Source organism: Triturus cristatus, chromosome 1_2 (assembly GCF_964204655.1).
Source record: "Triturus cristatus chromosome 1_2, aTriCri1.1, whole genome shotgun sequence".
Lineage (NCBI taxonomy): Eukaryota > Metazoa > Chordata > Amphibia > Caudata > Salamandridae > Triturus > Triturus cristatus.
This window is the reverse complement of record NC_140580.1, coordinates 1,122,905,942-1,122,921,321: the sequence shown is the minus strand read 5'-3', so window position 1 is coordinate 1,122,921,321 and position 15,380 is coordinate 1,122,905,942.

Here is a 15,380-nt window from a genome sequence, read left to right as displayed (position 1 = left end):
AACAACTTGTGGCATTAGAGTGCTACCTCCTCAGTGATGAGGGGATATCTGGTAACCTTAATATAGATACAGGTGTAAACAATTTGTGGCATTAGAGTGCTGCCTCCTCAGTGATGCGGGGATATCTGGTAACCTTAATATAGATACAAGTGTAAACAACATGAAGAAGTAGACTGCTACCTCCTCGGTGATACGGAGATATCTGGTAACCCTAATATGCACACAGGTGTAAACAACTTGTGGCATTAAAGTGCTACCTCCTCGGTGATACGGGGATATCTGGTAACCTTAATATAGATACAGGTGTAAACAATTTGTGGCATTAGAGTGCTGCCTCCTCAGTGATGCGGGGATATCTGGTAACCTTTATATAGATACAAGTGTAAACAACATGAAGAAGTAGACTGCTACCTCCTCGGTGATACGGAGATATCTGGTAACCCTAATATGCACACAGGTGTAAACAACTTGTGGCATTAGAGTGCTACCTCCTCGGTGATGCGGGGATATCTGGTAACCTTAATATAGATACAGGTGTAAACAACTTGTGGCATTAGAGTGCTACCTCCTCAGTGATGAGGGGATATCTGGTAACCTTAATATAGATACAGGTGTAAACAATATGAAGAAGTAGAATGCTACCTACTCGGTGATACCCAATAACCCTAATATGCACACAGGTGTAAACAACTTGTGGCATTAAAGTGCTACCTCCTCGGTTATACGGGGATATCTGGTAACCTTAATATAGATACAGGTGTAAACAACTTGTGGCATTAGAGTGCTACCTCCTCAGTGATGCGGGGATATCTGGTAACCTTAATATAGATACAGGTGTAAACAACTTGTGGCATTAGAGTGCTACCTCCTCGGTGATACAGGGATATCTGGTAACCTTAATATAGATACAAGTGTAAACAACATGAAGAAGTAGACTGCTACCTCCTCGGTGATACGGAGATATCTGGTAACCCTAATATGCACACAGGTGTAAACAACTTGTGGCATTAGAGTGCTACCTCCTCGGTGATGCGGGGATATCTGGTAACCTTAATATAGATACAGGTGTAAACAACTTGTGGCATTAGAGTGCTACCTCCTCAGTGATGAGGGGATATCTGATAACCTTAATATAGATACAGGTGTAAACAATATGAAGAAGTAGAATGCTACCTACTCGGTGATACCCGATAACCCTAATATGCACACAGGTGTAAACAACTTGTGGCATTAAAGTGCTACCTCCTCGTGATACGGGGATATCTGGTAACCTTAATATAGATACAGGTGTAAACAACTTGTGGCATTAGAGTGCTACCTCCTCAGTGATGCGGGGAGATCTGGTAACCTTAATATAGATACAAGTGTAAACAACATGAAGAAGTAGACTGCTACCTCCTCGGTGATACGGAGATATCTGGTAACCCTAATATGCACACAGGTGTAAACAACTTGTGGCAGTAGAGCTCAACCTCCTCGGTAATAAGGAAATGTCCGGTAACCTTAATATAGACACAGGTGTAAAAAAGATACGGAAGTAGAGCACAACTTCCTCGGTGATAGAGCTATCCGGTAACCTTAATATAGACACAGGTGTAAATAATTTACAGAAGTAGAATGCTACCTCCTTGGTGATACAGAGATATCCGGCAACCTTAATATAGACAGGTGTAAACAAGGTATGGTATACTGGGGCAATCACAAGAGTTACTCCTGGTTCGTGAGTTGCAGGGATAGGTGCTACCCCTAGTTTGCAGAGCTTTCCACTATTCCACAGGTCGACAAAGTGAAACAGTATCACCTCCCTAGAAACTTTTAATATTTCCCTGCGAGTTACAGTTAACTTTACAACTATTTTTCCTCACTAATTGGAGATCAGATTAACACCTTAAAATGGGAGAGAAAGCCCTCCTTTACACATGAAACACCAGTTGTGGGGAACTTTACGACCTTCGTTTAATGAGGAAGTGTTAGCGGGAATTACGGTCAATTCGAGTAAGTGAAAACTTCGCCGGAAGTGAGATGAAAACAAGCTGACTCCAGAGTCGGACATATTTTTTTTATCTTGCTTGTTCGCCGCGAGCATGGCCCGACGCAGCGTGCATAATTCAAAACCCGCACTCTCAGCGTCGGCGCCACGCAATCTCCCATGCAAATGAGCGTCTTGCATGGGAAGGCGAACACGCAGAGAGGCGGCATCGCTCACAGCCAGGGGCTCCTGACACCGGAAGGTGCCGGAGCCATCTGCGAGGAGCGCGCTCCACGCACGCTGCCGATAACACAACACTATTCCAACACATTACACCGGGCCGCCTCGAGCGCCGAATGCAGTGTAGCGCTTTAAAGTGTTTTGTAACCGTTTAAAATATTTAAAGAGTTCCTCCAGCGAGCGAATCTGCGGAAGAGATATTGTGATTTGTGATGCGTTCTGATATAAGTTTGCCCTTTGCTACCTTTCCTTATGTTTTTTTGGGACAGAGTACCAATCAAAAGTGTGGAATTGAGTTTGGTCATTGCAGGACACCGTACAGGTCGACTACGTTCAAGTTATTTTTCTCAAATGAACATCCATAGAAGAAGACTCGTTCGCCTCCCCTGTTTGTCTCAAAAGTGAAAGGACTCCAAAAACATTTATTTGAAAAAAAATAATAATTTTCAAGCCGTATAAAACGCTCGGGAAGTTTTTTTTTCTTTGCCAGCTTATGTAAATCACTAAAAAGCTGACAAGTTTTCCTATTAAAAGATAATTGTAATCAGGGTGCTGGACGTGCAAAGGCGGCGGTGATCGGAGGTAGACGGACAGTGGAGGAAGATGGATCGTTTTAATTTGCACCAATTAAATTGAAGTTCACAGGATCATCTTCCTCAATCTTCATGAATACTTTATTTTCTGGCTGCTATGGCGCTATTAAAGAGAGTGATTGAGCCAAGAGCGGTGCGTAGTCTGGTTTATGAAATATCACCTTGAGCGGATCTGCGCGCACCATTTCATAATGAGTTTTCAAGTACCTAATACCTGTTCGTACGACTCAATTTTTAAAGCGGGTTGATCTGAAAAGTGCAGAAGGTGCAATCGCTGACATGTTTAGCCAGGAAAAATCCTGATAAATGAATCGTCCAACGGGACAGAGGATAACGAATGGCCCGTACGTAAGCGGTGACGCAACCTTTTTTGGGCGAAAACGGGAGCAGCACAGAGCACATACTCGCTTCTTGTGTGAAAAAGGCCGCTTTATTGAAGACAGGTGCACATCACAGAAATAACCCTAGGCCTTCGCCTCACAAAACTACACCTCGCTATACAATAATTCCCCTACTTTCACCTACCCCCACCCCTAAAAATTCCGCCCCCTTTCCTTATTTATCTTGTGACTGTAACTCTCACGCTGGTGGTTTTAAAAACAAGGTTAACTTTAGGGTGGGGATTCCAAGTTCTGGTTTGGATTTGGTGAGCACTTAGGGCCATCGAGACACCCGCTCCTGAAGCTTTACAGAGAAACACAGCGCATTTACAGTTACGACTTAAAATAATTTGCCCTGGCATAATTCCGATCCAGGATGGCATGTTTTCCACTTTCTTTTGTTGTTACTCAAAATCCTTTTATTGAACAGTTTCAATTAAATACGAGCAAGAATCGCATGACCACAATTGATTTGCCGAACATTACAAAAGAACAATCAGCACAAAATCAGTTCTCTGTATGTGCCTGCGATACAGTATTACATAGCATTACAAGGTTAAACAGTAGGCGAGCAAGTGCGTCTGGAGGTCATACAATGTATGTTTATGTGGAGCAAAGAAATACAACAGTTAAACAACAAAGGGCCATATTCTCAAGGAGCTAACGCCGAGTTAACGGCACTTTAGTGCAGCCAAAGTCGCGATACATTTATCACCCCATTCACAAGCTGGTGTTAACAGCCCATAGCACCAGTTTACCGGCGATAGCAGCCGCAAAAAACATCGCCACAGATGACCCCGGCAACTATCGCTAATGAGATGCAGAGTAGGTGTTCCTGTGCAAAAGTCGGGACAACACCACTCCACAACATTCTCAACGCCTTGCCAGATTGGCGATGAGATCACAAAACATGCGATAAGGCGCGTTAGCAGCAGGAAATGAACTCCTGCTCTGACCTGGTGCAAAGTCGGACAACAACCGTCAACAGACAAGGGAGCACAGCCCAGAGCCAAACATGAAGAACAACATGCCCCCGGGCAACTGAACATGCAGCCCGGAGCCCCAATAGGGCAACGACACCCACCGCCAACCACCCCCTGGACCCCCCTGGAACAACATTGAGGCAGCGCAGACAAAGACAGCCACCTGCTGAAAATGAACCAACCTCACAGACCCAACTACTGGGAACGTCATTGCCCACCACAGGCTCAAAAGGACAACCATCCTACGCATCCTGACCACCATTGCCCACAGGCCGACAGTCCCAACACAGCGGAGAACCAACATCCCTCCGCAGACAAAGCTGCTGGCTGTGCCGCACCTGTTGGCCTCTGGGACCTGCCAACCAACAACCTCCAGAGTCCGAGGAGTCTCACAGCCAGCCACATCCAAGCCCCCCCCCCAACTGTCTTGGATGCCATCATCAGCTTGGTACCACACTACCTATCCTTCCCCCACACTGCTCAGGAACAGCTGTAGACCAAGCAAGGCGTCAAAGCCATAGCTGGATTCCCTCACATGTCAGGGGGCAATTGAATACACACATGTCCTACTTGTGCCCCCAGGTGACACTGCACACAATATCCGGAACAGAAAGCACAAACATACCATGACTGTGCAGGCAATATTGGACCACCTGGGAATCTGCACCAACCTCGAAGCCAACCACCCATTCCGAGTGCATGAGTCCTACATCTTCTGATAGCCTATCATCACCCGGCGCTTCCTGGCTGGCACCTACGTAAATGCTAGTTGGCAAGTACCAAATGAACACACCACAAACCTCAACCCCACAACCATGCAACTCACAACACTGGGAATGCACACATCACAAACTCACAAACAACATGCCCACCCATCAGAAACGACAGCACAACTCACTCTGGCAACGTGGGCCAGCCATGCCCATAAGCCATCAAGTGCATGGCACCTCAGCCACACAATAGCAGATTGTGGGCAGAGGTGGGGACCAGGCATGTGTGAAGAAGGCAACTGACCGATGAATGACAATGTACACAATGCCAAGTGTGGCGTCGAAGCGATGGCCAGACTGCAGTATGCAGACTACACACATATCCTTGGGCACTGGGCACGCATAGGGGTGTGAATAAAAAGCATGCATCTCTGGGTGTGGTCCTCTTCCGGAATGCCCAACGACTCTGCCAGGGCGACGCCCCTCTCCCCACCACGAGGCCGATGCCATGAGCGGTGTTGCTTGTGTTCCTGTGTGCCTGCTGCACCCTGGGCCGCAGGGCCCGTACCAGACCTGCCAGGCCCGGCGCACCCAGGCCTCAAAGCACACCTGCCGACACCGGCGTGTGTCGATGAGGGCCCACCACGTGCCGGTGCAAGCTCCAAGCCAGTGTGCCGGGAACCTGGCAGCCTCCTCAGACCATCACGGCCTCCGCGACACCGGCCCGCTGTACTCCCTTCCCGTTGAGGTACTCCACCTGCATGCACAGCGGAAAAGTAGGTCACACATTTGGAACTGAGTCTTGATTACACCATGGCAGAGAACATCAATTATGGCAGATTTTATCTCAGTATACTCACATGTGGTTGTGGGCCCTTGCTGACCGCTGCCTCCGGCCTACTCTGAGGGCGAGTAAGTCACACATTTGGGACTGAGTCTTGATCATACATTGTCCGAGTACCCACATTAATGCAGAGTTTACGTCACTGTACTCCCTTCGATGTGGTGACACCAAGTATGTGTCTGGCATCCTAACCACACGTGTCTGTGGGCCCTTGATGACTACGCCATCGGCCTACACTGCAGTCCAGCAGACCTCACTCCAATCCAGTCCGTACCAGGCATGACACGTCATCTTCGCTGACTGAACACCCACTCGGCTCTGGTGCTTTTGCCTCCGTCAACCAAGTCACCTCCAAATGTCATGTCAACGTCGTGTGTTAGAGTTCCAGGAGGAGCTCGCTGAACCATCCTCAAAATGGGGACCGTGAGAATTGCTTGGGACCTTGTCTCCATTGCTGTTTCAGTATAAGTTGTACACATGCTTTTTGGAATGTGTGTTCTGCTATGTTTTTATTATTAAAATGCCAATAAAAAATAAGTGCTAAAAAAAGAGCTGTGAGGGAAGGAGCCTCATGGGTATGGTAAGGCCTGGACTACATCCCTATGGTGTGCCTGATCGCTACCAATGCCTGGTCAATTCATGAAGGCAGCACCGTTGTGAGCAGTGTGACATTCACCCGGAAGTGTTTAGGGAGCAGGCGGGACGTGAGATATTGTGAAACAATGGGCCTCAGCTCAGCCAGGAATAACAGCACTGAAGTCGGGCATCAAAGTAGGTAAGCGTTCTCCTTGGCTAAATATTTGACCAGTTATTGGCTGGTGTGTAGGTATTTGTTTGAGCACAATGAGTAAAGTTTCTGCGCATAAGCATGGGCGGAAGCTGAAAGATGCAGATGAGATGGATTACTCATTTAAATCTTCTAACCTTCCTTCACCTTCTAAGAGGAAGTAGAGACGCTATGCATGCTTCCGTCTACAAGCGTGCATCAAAAGCCAAGATCAGGGCTATAATTCAGGAAGCTGTGACTTAGAAGGGCTTGTATCTCTACAGGAAGATACAATCCTGCAGGTCATCTCCCTCACAACACTCAACTTCCATATGAAAGTGGTCCTAGCGATGCAGCGCAAAGCAAATACATATCAAAGAATTTACAGCCAGAAATCTTAGACAGGATCAGCTGTCGCATGGCCTTTTCTGGGCAGGACTTCGAGTACTTTCATCACAACCTGTGCTGCGCCCATTCCAAAGACCTCAGAAGGGTAGCTGCCATATGTCTCAGTACATGGGCATGATTATTGTAAGGGATATCAAAGCCAAACAGTGTCGCAATTTATGCCCAGGTTCTATCCTCTAAATGGCTTAGAAGAAAGCATTGTGTACTCAATTCAACTGACTTCTCATATAGCAACAGGGACCTCACTGGTGATGGATTAAACCTTGCTGCAGGATGCAGGTAACAAACCAGTGAATTCTGCATTGAAGAAGGCACTGCAGGTAGTTTGGCATTGAGAGCGAGTTCTTTGGCTGCTTCCATGGCTCATCCACCCTGAAGTATTTCAATGCTCTGTTCACTGCCATCAAGGAAAGGACAAACTCAGTTTGTTTTCCTTGGACAGTACTAATGTGGAAATTTAGCTTGCAAACTGAACATTATCTGCGCCATCTTGCCTCTCCCCAGTGCCACGCACAGCGAATGCACGGCCGCCATTTTAGGCACCCCACTCTCTCCCCGCTCATTCTCGATCACCAGCGCTTTCCCCTGGTGCTGCGAACATCCCCCCGCACGCCGGCCGCCCCCGCTCTCTCATACACGGGCCATAAACCCTCTCCTTCTGCGCGACCCTGCTACGGAACCACATCCGACCGACATCCCATACATGGTCATGCCTCTCCTTTGATAACCCCCTTCCTCTGCGCCCCATTGTCCGAACTGGTCCCAGGCCATCACCTAGCCCTGCGGATGCAGTTTATTGCCCCTACTGTAAGGGAAACACCCCACATCAAAGGGATTACAGTAGATCAAAGCCCCTACCCCCTGAGACCCGACCGGTCACACACACCCCCGGGAATTGGCGGAATACCCTGCTGCGCGATAGCCATCTCCTACTGCGGGTAGGGTGGGAACTTCTACTGTAGCTATGTGTGGGATCGGATCTGAGCCGGGGCTTCAGGGGATGTTCTCTCATACATCAAGGGAATCTCAAGAATGTACTATGTGTAATAAAGCAATAAACTGGTGTATAAGAGACCAGGTCTCAGAGATGCAGTTAGAGCACCTCGTGACTATACCTTGCTGTCTGATCTGATGTGTTCTGCTCCGACGGAATAAAGCTTTGTTTCCTGCCTTCCAGTCTCCGGCGCCTGCCTCTTTCATTGGTAAATTATCGAGTGGTATGAGAGGCGATTACCGCCGGGCAAATACTTGAAAGGTTATCGACTGAAACTGCCGCTACCATTTAACAATTGGCGTCCCAAACGTGGGGCCCATCAGCGACACGTGGATCCAGTGGGAGAGGTCCCGACGACAGAGTGAACGACTGCAACGATCGGGAGAGCTCCTGCCCAATAGACCCTCGTCTGGCAGCCGATCATCCGAACTTCACTGGTTCCGAGCAGACCTCTCTCGAGTGATCTACGGTCCTGACTGGGAACCATCAGGAGTGCCACGGCAAATACGGAGAGTAGAGGACGATCGGGCGCTGGAGGCGGAAGACGAGAAACTGTCCACGCGGTCCGGGTAAGGTCGTGATACACGACAAATTGCAAAATAATTGATTGATTGTCTGAAGCTTTGGAATACTAGTATTGCTCATTGATTGTGCTCATTGATTGTTCTCTTTGAGATATTCGCTGTCTACAAACGAGGAGGAGTAGAAATACTCTCTCTCTCTCCCTTTGCAGATAGTGAAGGGTAGGTAACGCAGACTTTTGTCCCCGTTGAAACCCGTCGTGCCTATCTTTATCTCCCCACTGATTGATTGTCCGAACATTGGTTGTTTTGAAGAATAGTGCTCTTTGAGATATTCTCTGTTTGCAAATAACGTAGAATAGAAATATTCTGTCTAGTCTTTGCAAGCAGTGAAAAGATAGGTAGTGCTGACTTTTGTCCCCGTTGAAACCCGTCATGCCTATCTTCTCCCCACTGATTGGTAGTTGGTTCTGCCCGGACCGCTTATTAGAGGTGAACCATCCGGCTCCACTGGAGGGCACCCCTAATAAGGACATGTTCACTAAATATGGACTAGTCGCCGTAGCTTATACCGAGCTATGGCATAAATATACAAAGAAGGACCCCGAGAGTCAGTGGCCACTGATGGGATCCTTCGACGACCATAAGATAGAAGTGCTAGAAATAGCTCTGTGTAGCAATAAGACAACGCCTACTATGCTTGACAGTATTGGCATGTGGCGCAAAGAAGCAACGCAACGGAAAAAGAGGGAAGAAGTAAAAGCAGGAAAGGAATTACGAAAGGCAGCTCACCTTGCCGCTAGAAAGTTAGAAGAAGAAATAAAGGAGAGAAGGGAAGCTAAACTAAGACAGGAGCCCGAAACATCAGGCCAGTACGCTGTTAGGACCCCTTCTTTGCTCTACCCTGAGTTGTCCTCCAAGCAGCGAACGAATGACGAATTACTGTTAGGTCCCCCGATCATTTACATGCCCCCTCCATATGCACCCTCCCAGTCAGTAGTGCAACACCCACAACCCCCAAACACGAGCGAAAGCAGTACAGGGGCCTCGGTCCTCACGGCCTCCACGCTGGCCGAGCCTCCTGTACTGAACACAACGTCGGCAATAACGCTAGATGACCATGAAATGGGAAAGAAAGATTCCACCAGAATGAATCGATTAACGAAGGATGAACGAGCAGGAATTGATAAGATAGTAGGGACACTGGTGGAGCGAAAAGAAAGTGAGGAGTATATAACAGACGTGTATAACTCGTATGCCGATAGCCGCAGACGACACTTTGTCGTACGGCTCTGTTATCACGCCCTGAATGCCTATGAGGATAGATACCACGATAAAGGTCCCGAAGGCTTAGCGGCCCTATATAGGAAGGTGGACATCGGGGAAGAAAGAGAGGGCGACGTGACGAACCTCTTCACTCGTACACTCGAGGTCTACCGACACCTTAAAGAACATAGACAGACCACCAAAGCAGAAACCCCCATAGCGACTAAGCCCCAGGAAGGAAGGGCTGATGCCATGATGCCCATCAAAGAAGCTGCCCCCTACTGGGTCCCCCCACGAGGTCAGGGAACACATGACGACATCAACCACCAAGATGCGAAGGGAAGGGTTGTATATAACTGGGTCTACCAGCCGTGGGACCGGCAAGATATTTTGACCTTTAGAAAAACTTTACCCGACTTGAGAAAGAACCCGACTGCCTTCTACACTGAACTGGGTACAGCCTTAGGTTCTACGATTATGACTTTAGCAGATATCGACTTGTTCTTTGGGCTATGTCTGCCGGCTGATGTGTGGAAACAAATCCGGAAAGTTGACCACGCTGAGCCGTTCGGATATACCTGGGTACAACTCGATACCATAGATAAGCAGCGAGAACCAGGACAGAAACCCCCGAAAGCCATATTAGAGCTCCCAGACAAGATTGTACTAAAGCTGAAGACTCTAATCCCAGAAAGAAAGGTTGACTGGTCGATAGTGACGGCTTGCCGCCAGAAACCCCAGGAGGATGTGTCCGAATACTTCTCCCGATTCGAGACTGTGTTTTCCGATTACAGTGGCCAAGACATGACCACCGCAACCGGACATCACCTCTTTGTCCAGAATTATGTGAAGGGTCTGTCACAAGAAGTTTCCCAGAAACTACAGACCAGCAAGAATAGTTGGGCAGCCTCCAAACCCGCAGCAATTCTCCAGATGGCCCAATACTACGAAAACCAGAAAAACGAGAACGATAGGGCGTCAGAGAAGAAGAAAAAGGAACTGAAGGAGAGGGTAATGATAGAGCAGTTGCAAGGGGTGACCATAGGAAGGGAACCCCCGAAAGAGAATTACCAACCAACCGCCCCTAGAAAGCTACCCCCTAGAGACCATACACCTGCACCCTACAACGGACGGAGAGACTTAGATGGGAACCAATGTGCGTTCTGTAGAGGGTTCGGACACTGGAAATCCCAGTGCCCGGTCCTTCTGGAACTGAACAAAAATAGGGATCCCAGAGACACAGCATATGACCCCAGAAATAGAGGACAGGGACGAGGGCACACGAACGACGCAATCAACGTCAGGCCAGGCAGACCAAACACCTTTGATCGCCCCCGACAAAACCAGTGTCAGCAGTCCGATTACGAAAGCACCCATGACTTCGCATAGGACCGCCAGGGGCAAGGGAGGGATCCAGTCGAACTCCGTGTTGACCAGCAAGGTCCTTACGTCACTGCTAAGGTCTTGGGCACAAAATCTCCATTCCTGGTAGACACTGGGGCGACACGTAGTGCGTTATCCAAACGACTGATCCCTAGGGCACCCTTGTCTGGCTCACATGTAACCTCAATAGGCTTCGATGGAACGCCCTCCACTAACCCCTTATCAGCACCAATCTCCTTTGACTTAGAAGATAACACCACTGACACGACCTTTCTGCTCTCCTCCAACACCCCCGATGCTATTATGGGACTTGATTTGCTAAAACATTTTCGAGCTACCATCAGATGCTCCCCAGACGGAGTTCGAGTCATCCTACACGATAACCCAGATCTGTCCAGACCCTGTCACACACGGCGTATGCTCTCTATAACCGATGCTGACATGTCCCTACTCGATACATTACCTTCACATCTATGGGCTAAAACCGACTCAGATGTAGGGCGCATGGTGATTGACCCAGTACACATAACCGTCCGACCGGACGCAGTGCTCCCAAAGCTTCCACAGTATCGGATATCACCCGAAGGCGAGAAGGCATTGGTGGAAATCATCGAGTCCCTAGTCGAGGCAGGAGTGGTAGAAGAAGTAGTCAGTAATGTTTGCAACAGCCCTATCCTACCCATTGTAAAGAAGCAAGGCGAGGGAGATGAGAAAGCCTACCGTTTCATTGTTGATTTGCGAGAGGTTAACAAAGTAGTCGTACCCCAGTACCCCGTGGTCTCAGACATCACCACCATCCTCACCCTGATTCCATCCACTGCCACCACCTTTACTGTTATTGATCTCAAAAACGCATTCTTCTCCATCCCCATCCACCCAGACAGCCGTTACCTCTTCGGCTTCACCCTAAAAGCCCGTTCATACAGATTCTGTAGGGCACCCCAAGGCTACACTGAGAGTCCCAGCATTTATAGCCAAGCCCTCAAGAGACAGCTAGATGCAGTCCAACTACCCGATGGAGTGGTGTTGATACAGTACGTCGATGACATTCTTTTGGCGGCCGACACCACTCCACTTGCCGTCACAGCCACCATTCACCTCCTCCGCTTCCTTGCGGAGAACGGTCACAAGGTCTCCAGAAAGAAATTGCAATTCTGCCAGCCCCAAGTAACGTATCTAGGCCACCTACTATCCAAAGACGGGAGGAAACTTACCCCTGACCGAATTCAGACCATCCTAGAAACCCCTGTTCCCAAAACTCAGAAGCAAGTACGGTCCCTAGTAGGCCTCACCTCCTTTTGTCGACAATGGTTGCCAAACTTCAGTCTTATCGTAAAACCTCTGCTTTCCCTGCTGGCTAAAGATGTCCCCTTCCCCCTCCCCTGGACACCCGAATGTCAATCCTCCTTCAAGGAATTACGAGACGCCCTCTGTTCGGCCCCAGTCCTAGGAACCCCAGACTACACTAAACCTTTCTCCCTCTACACCCACGAAAGGGAGGGATGTGCGTTGTCTGTCCTAACCCAGTCCATAGGCCCTAAACAACGCCCTTGTGCCTACTTCTCTGCCACTCTTGACCCTGTAGCACACAAGAAAGTGACAGACATTATAGGACAGGGAAATGCACTAGCTGACATTACTGCCCGAACCACAGCCGAGAATAGGTCCACGACCCGTATGTACGTGACCAGGTCACAAGCTGAGAAATGGAAGGATGCTGGGGAAACGATTAGGGACATCCAATTAGCCAGTACACCACACGAGTTAACTGAATGGGCACGGGTGGGATTGAAGGACGATGATGGTTGCTGGCGGACTAAAGACTCGAACAAATGGTTGCTACCAGACTCATACTTGATCCCCATGCTGACCATGGCACACTCCCCCGCACACATAGGGTCTGCCCCCATGATCGAACTCGTCTCCAAAGTCTGGCACAACGACAAGATCCCAGACTCAGCCAAACGTCTGGTCCAACAATGCCTAGTATGCCTCCAACACAACCCTGGGAAAGGAACTGCTGTACCCCGGGGAGGGTTCGGGGTCCCCAATCACCCTTTTGAAGTCCTACAAATGGACTATGTCCAGTTAGAAAGGTGCCAAGGTTTGAAGTACGTACTTGTCGTTGTGTGTGCCTTCAGCAAGTGGGTGGAAGCCTATCCAACCCACGACAACACCGCTATGACTACTGCAAAAGTACTACTGAAGGAATTCTTCCCCCGATACGGCCTTTGTCGAATTTTGTGGAGCGACAACGGCCCCCACTTCGTAGCCGAAGTTATCCAACTCATCTTAAAAGGGTTGGGTGTAAAACAGAAATTCCATGCGGTCTTCCATCCCCAATCTGCAGGCCTGGTTGAGCGACACAATGCCACATTGAAGCTTAAGATAGCAGAAATAGTCGCCACCACGGGACTAAGATGGCCAGACGCTCTCCCACTAGCATTGCTATCAATGCGTTCCACCCCCACCAAACACCACTTAACCCCCTACGAGGTCGTCTTTGGGCGGCCCATGAACCTTTGGACTGCACCAAAACCAACATCCATCCACGACGTCCCTGACGTCCTCATGTCTGATTATTTGTATAACCTAACTAAAACGTTGTCTGTTATCCATCAGCAGGTGCTGCATGCCATTCCCGATGTTTCCAGGGGCCCCGGACACGACATCCAACCCGGTGACTTCGTCTTAGTGCGTAACTTCCAGCGCACCAAGAGTCTGGAGCCCCGGTGGACGGCCCCCTGCAAGTCCTGATCACCACCCGAACAGCTCTTCGAGTGGAGGGGAAACGCAATTGGCTGCATGCACACCACTGCAAGAAGGTATCACCGACCCTGACAACCATGGACAACATCACCGCCCAAGAAGAACTTCTGGACAAAGACCGACCATCCCTGAGCCGCTGCCCAGATACAGAGACACTCGAGTTAGTAAGATATCCTGATCCCACCGTGCCATCCAAGGAAGGGTATAACTTGCGACGAAAGGAGAGAACTTCGGCTAAGCAGACCACAGGCTAAGTGGAAATCTCAGAGCGGTAGCCTAGTCACCTCAAAGGCCACCGGGAGAGAAACTAAGTGAAGTCTGTGGTTCTGCCCGCTACCGAGTCTCTTGAAGGTGATGGAAGCGCCCGACATGAAGATGATGGAAGCAACCGGACGTCCGAAGATCCACTACAAAAACCCAAAGACTGACCGAATGCACAGCTTAAAGACTATCGCACTTTTCATTACCCTTCTCTTTTGCCTTCTCCTCGTGGTCACCTTCTGGATCATGGAGGAGGGCACACCCGCTCATAAGATATTGCTGACCACCGTTCAACCTACCACCACGAAAGAACACCATCTGATCTCACTTTCACCCCAACTCCGAGAAAGGCGTAAGGAGTTCTGGAATAACTCTTTTGTGCAGTTGCTCCACCAACACAATCTTGCTGCCAACGCCACCAATTGCTGGATCTGTGGATTGCTGCCACATGCCACTGGACACTCTATCCCTGTCATCCCTTCACCTTTTTCTGTCCATGGTTCCTGCCTCGCCTGGCTAATCCTCCTGCAAGAAAGCTACAAGGACAATGCCACTTCCGGCAGAACCATGTCACACTTCTACCATGGGTTCTGGCTGAACAAAACTGGAAGAACTTCTGCCCTCTTCTGCCCTCTGAGATCGAACACTTCCTTTCACATGGACATCCCTGCCAAAGAACGAGTTGAAATGCAAGTGTTCAACAACCCAGCCAGACCCACCTTCTCTTACCTCCGGAAACGGACGGCCGCCACCCTAACAGTGGCCCTGTCCGTCATCAACATCACTGGATTTGTGTGCCTCGAAGGCCTGGGGACGCAGCTGGTGGGCCACAGCTCCTGCCTCATCACCCAAACATTGGACTCAGTTGACCCACCCTCCTTTGTTGCCTCCCCGAATATGTACTTCGTCTGTGGTACTAAGGCCTACACCTGGCTTCCGAAAGGTTGGGGAGGCACCTGCTACATCGCCTTTGTCCTTCCTCCGACATATGTGGCTCCAGCAAACCATCACCGACAGAAGCGGGCCAAAGACATTGTGCAAGCCGACTCCGCCGGAGCACAGTTCATGGACGCAGTGAAAGGCCTTGTTCCACTCTGGGGTCCAATGGCAAACAGCCGTGCCATCCGCCACTTAACCCAGGCAGTCGAGACGGCGATGAACATTACAGCTGGCGCCCTCGCCAACAACACCGCTGAGCTTCAGGCCGTCCGCCTGGTGGCTCTTCAGAACCGCCTCGTTCTAGATGTGGTTCTGGCTGATCGTGGAGGAGCATGCCGCATCATTGGGTCCAGC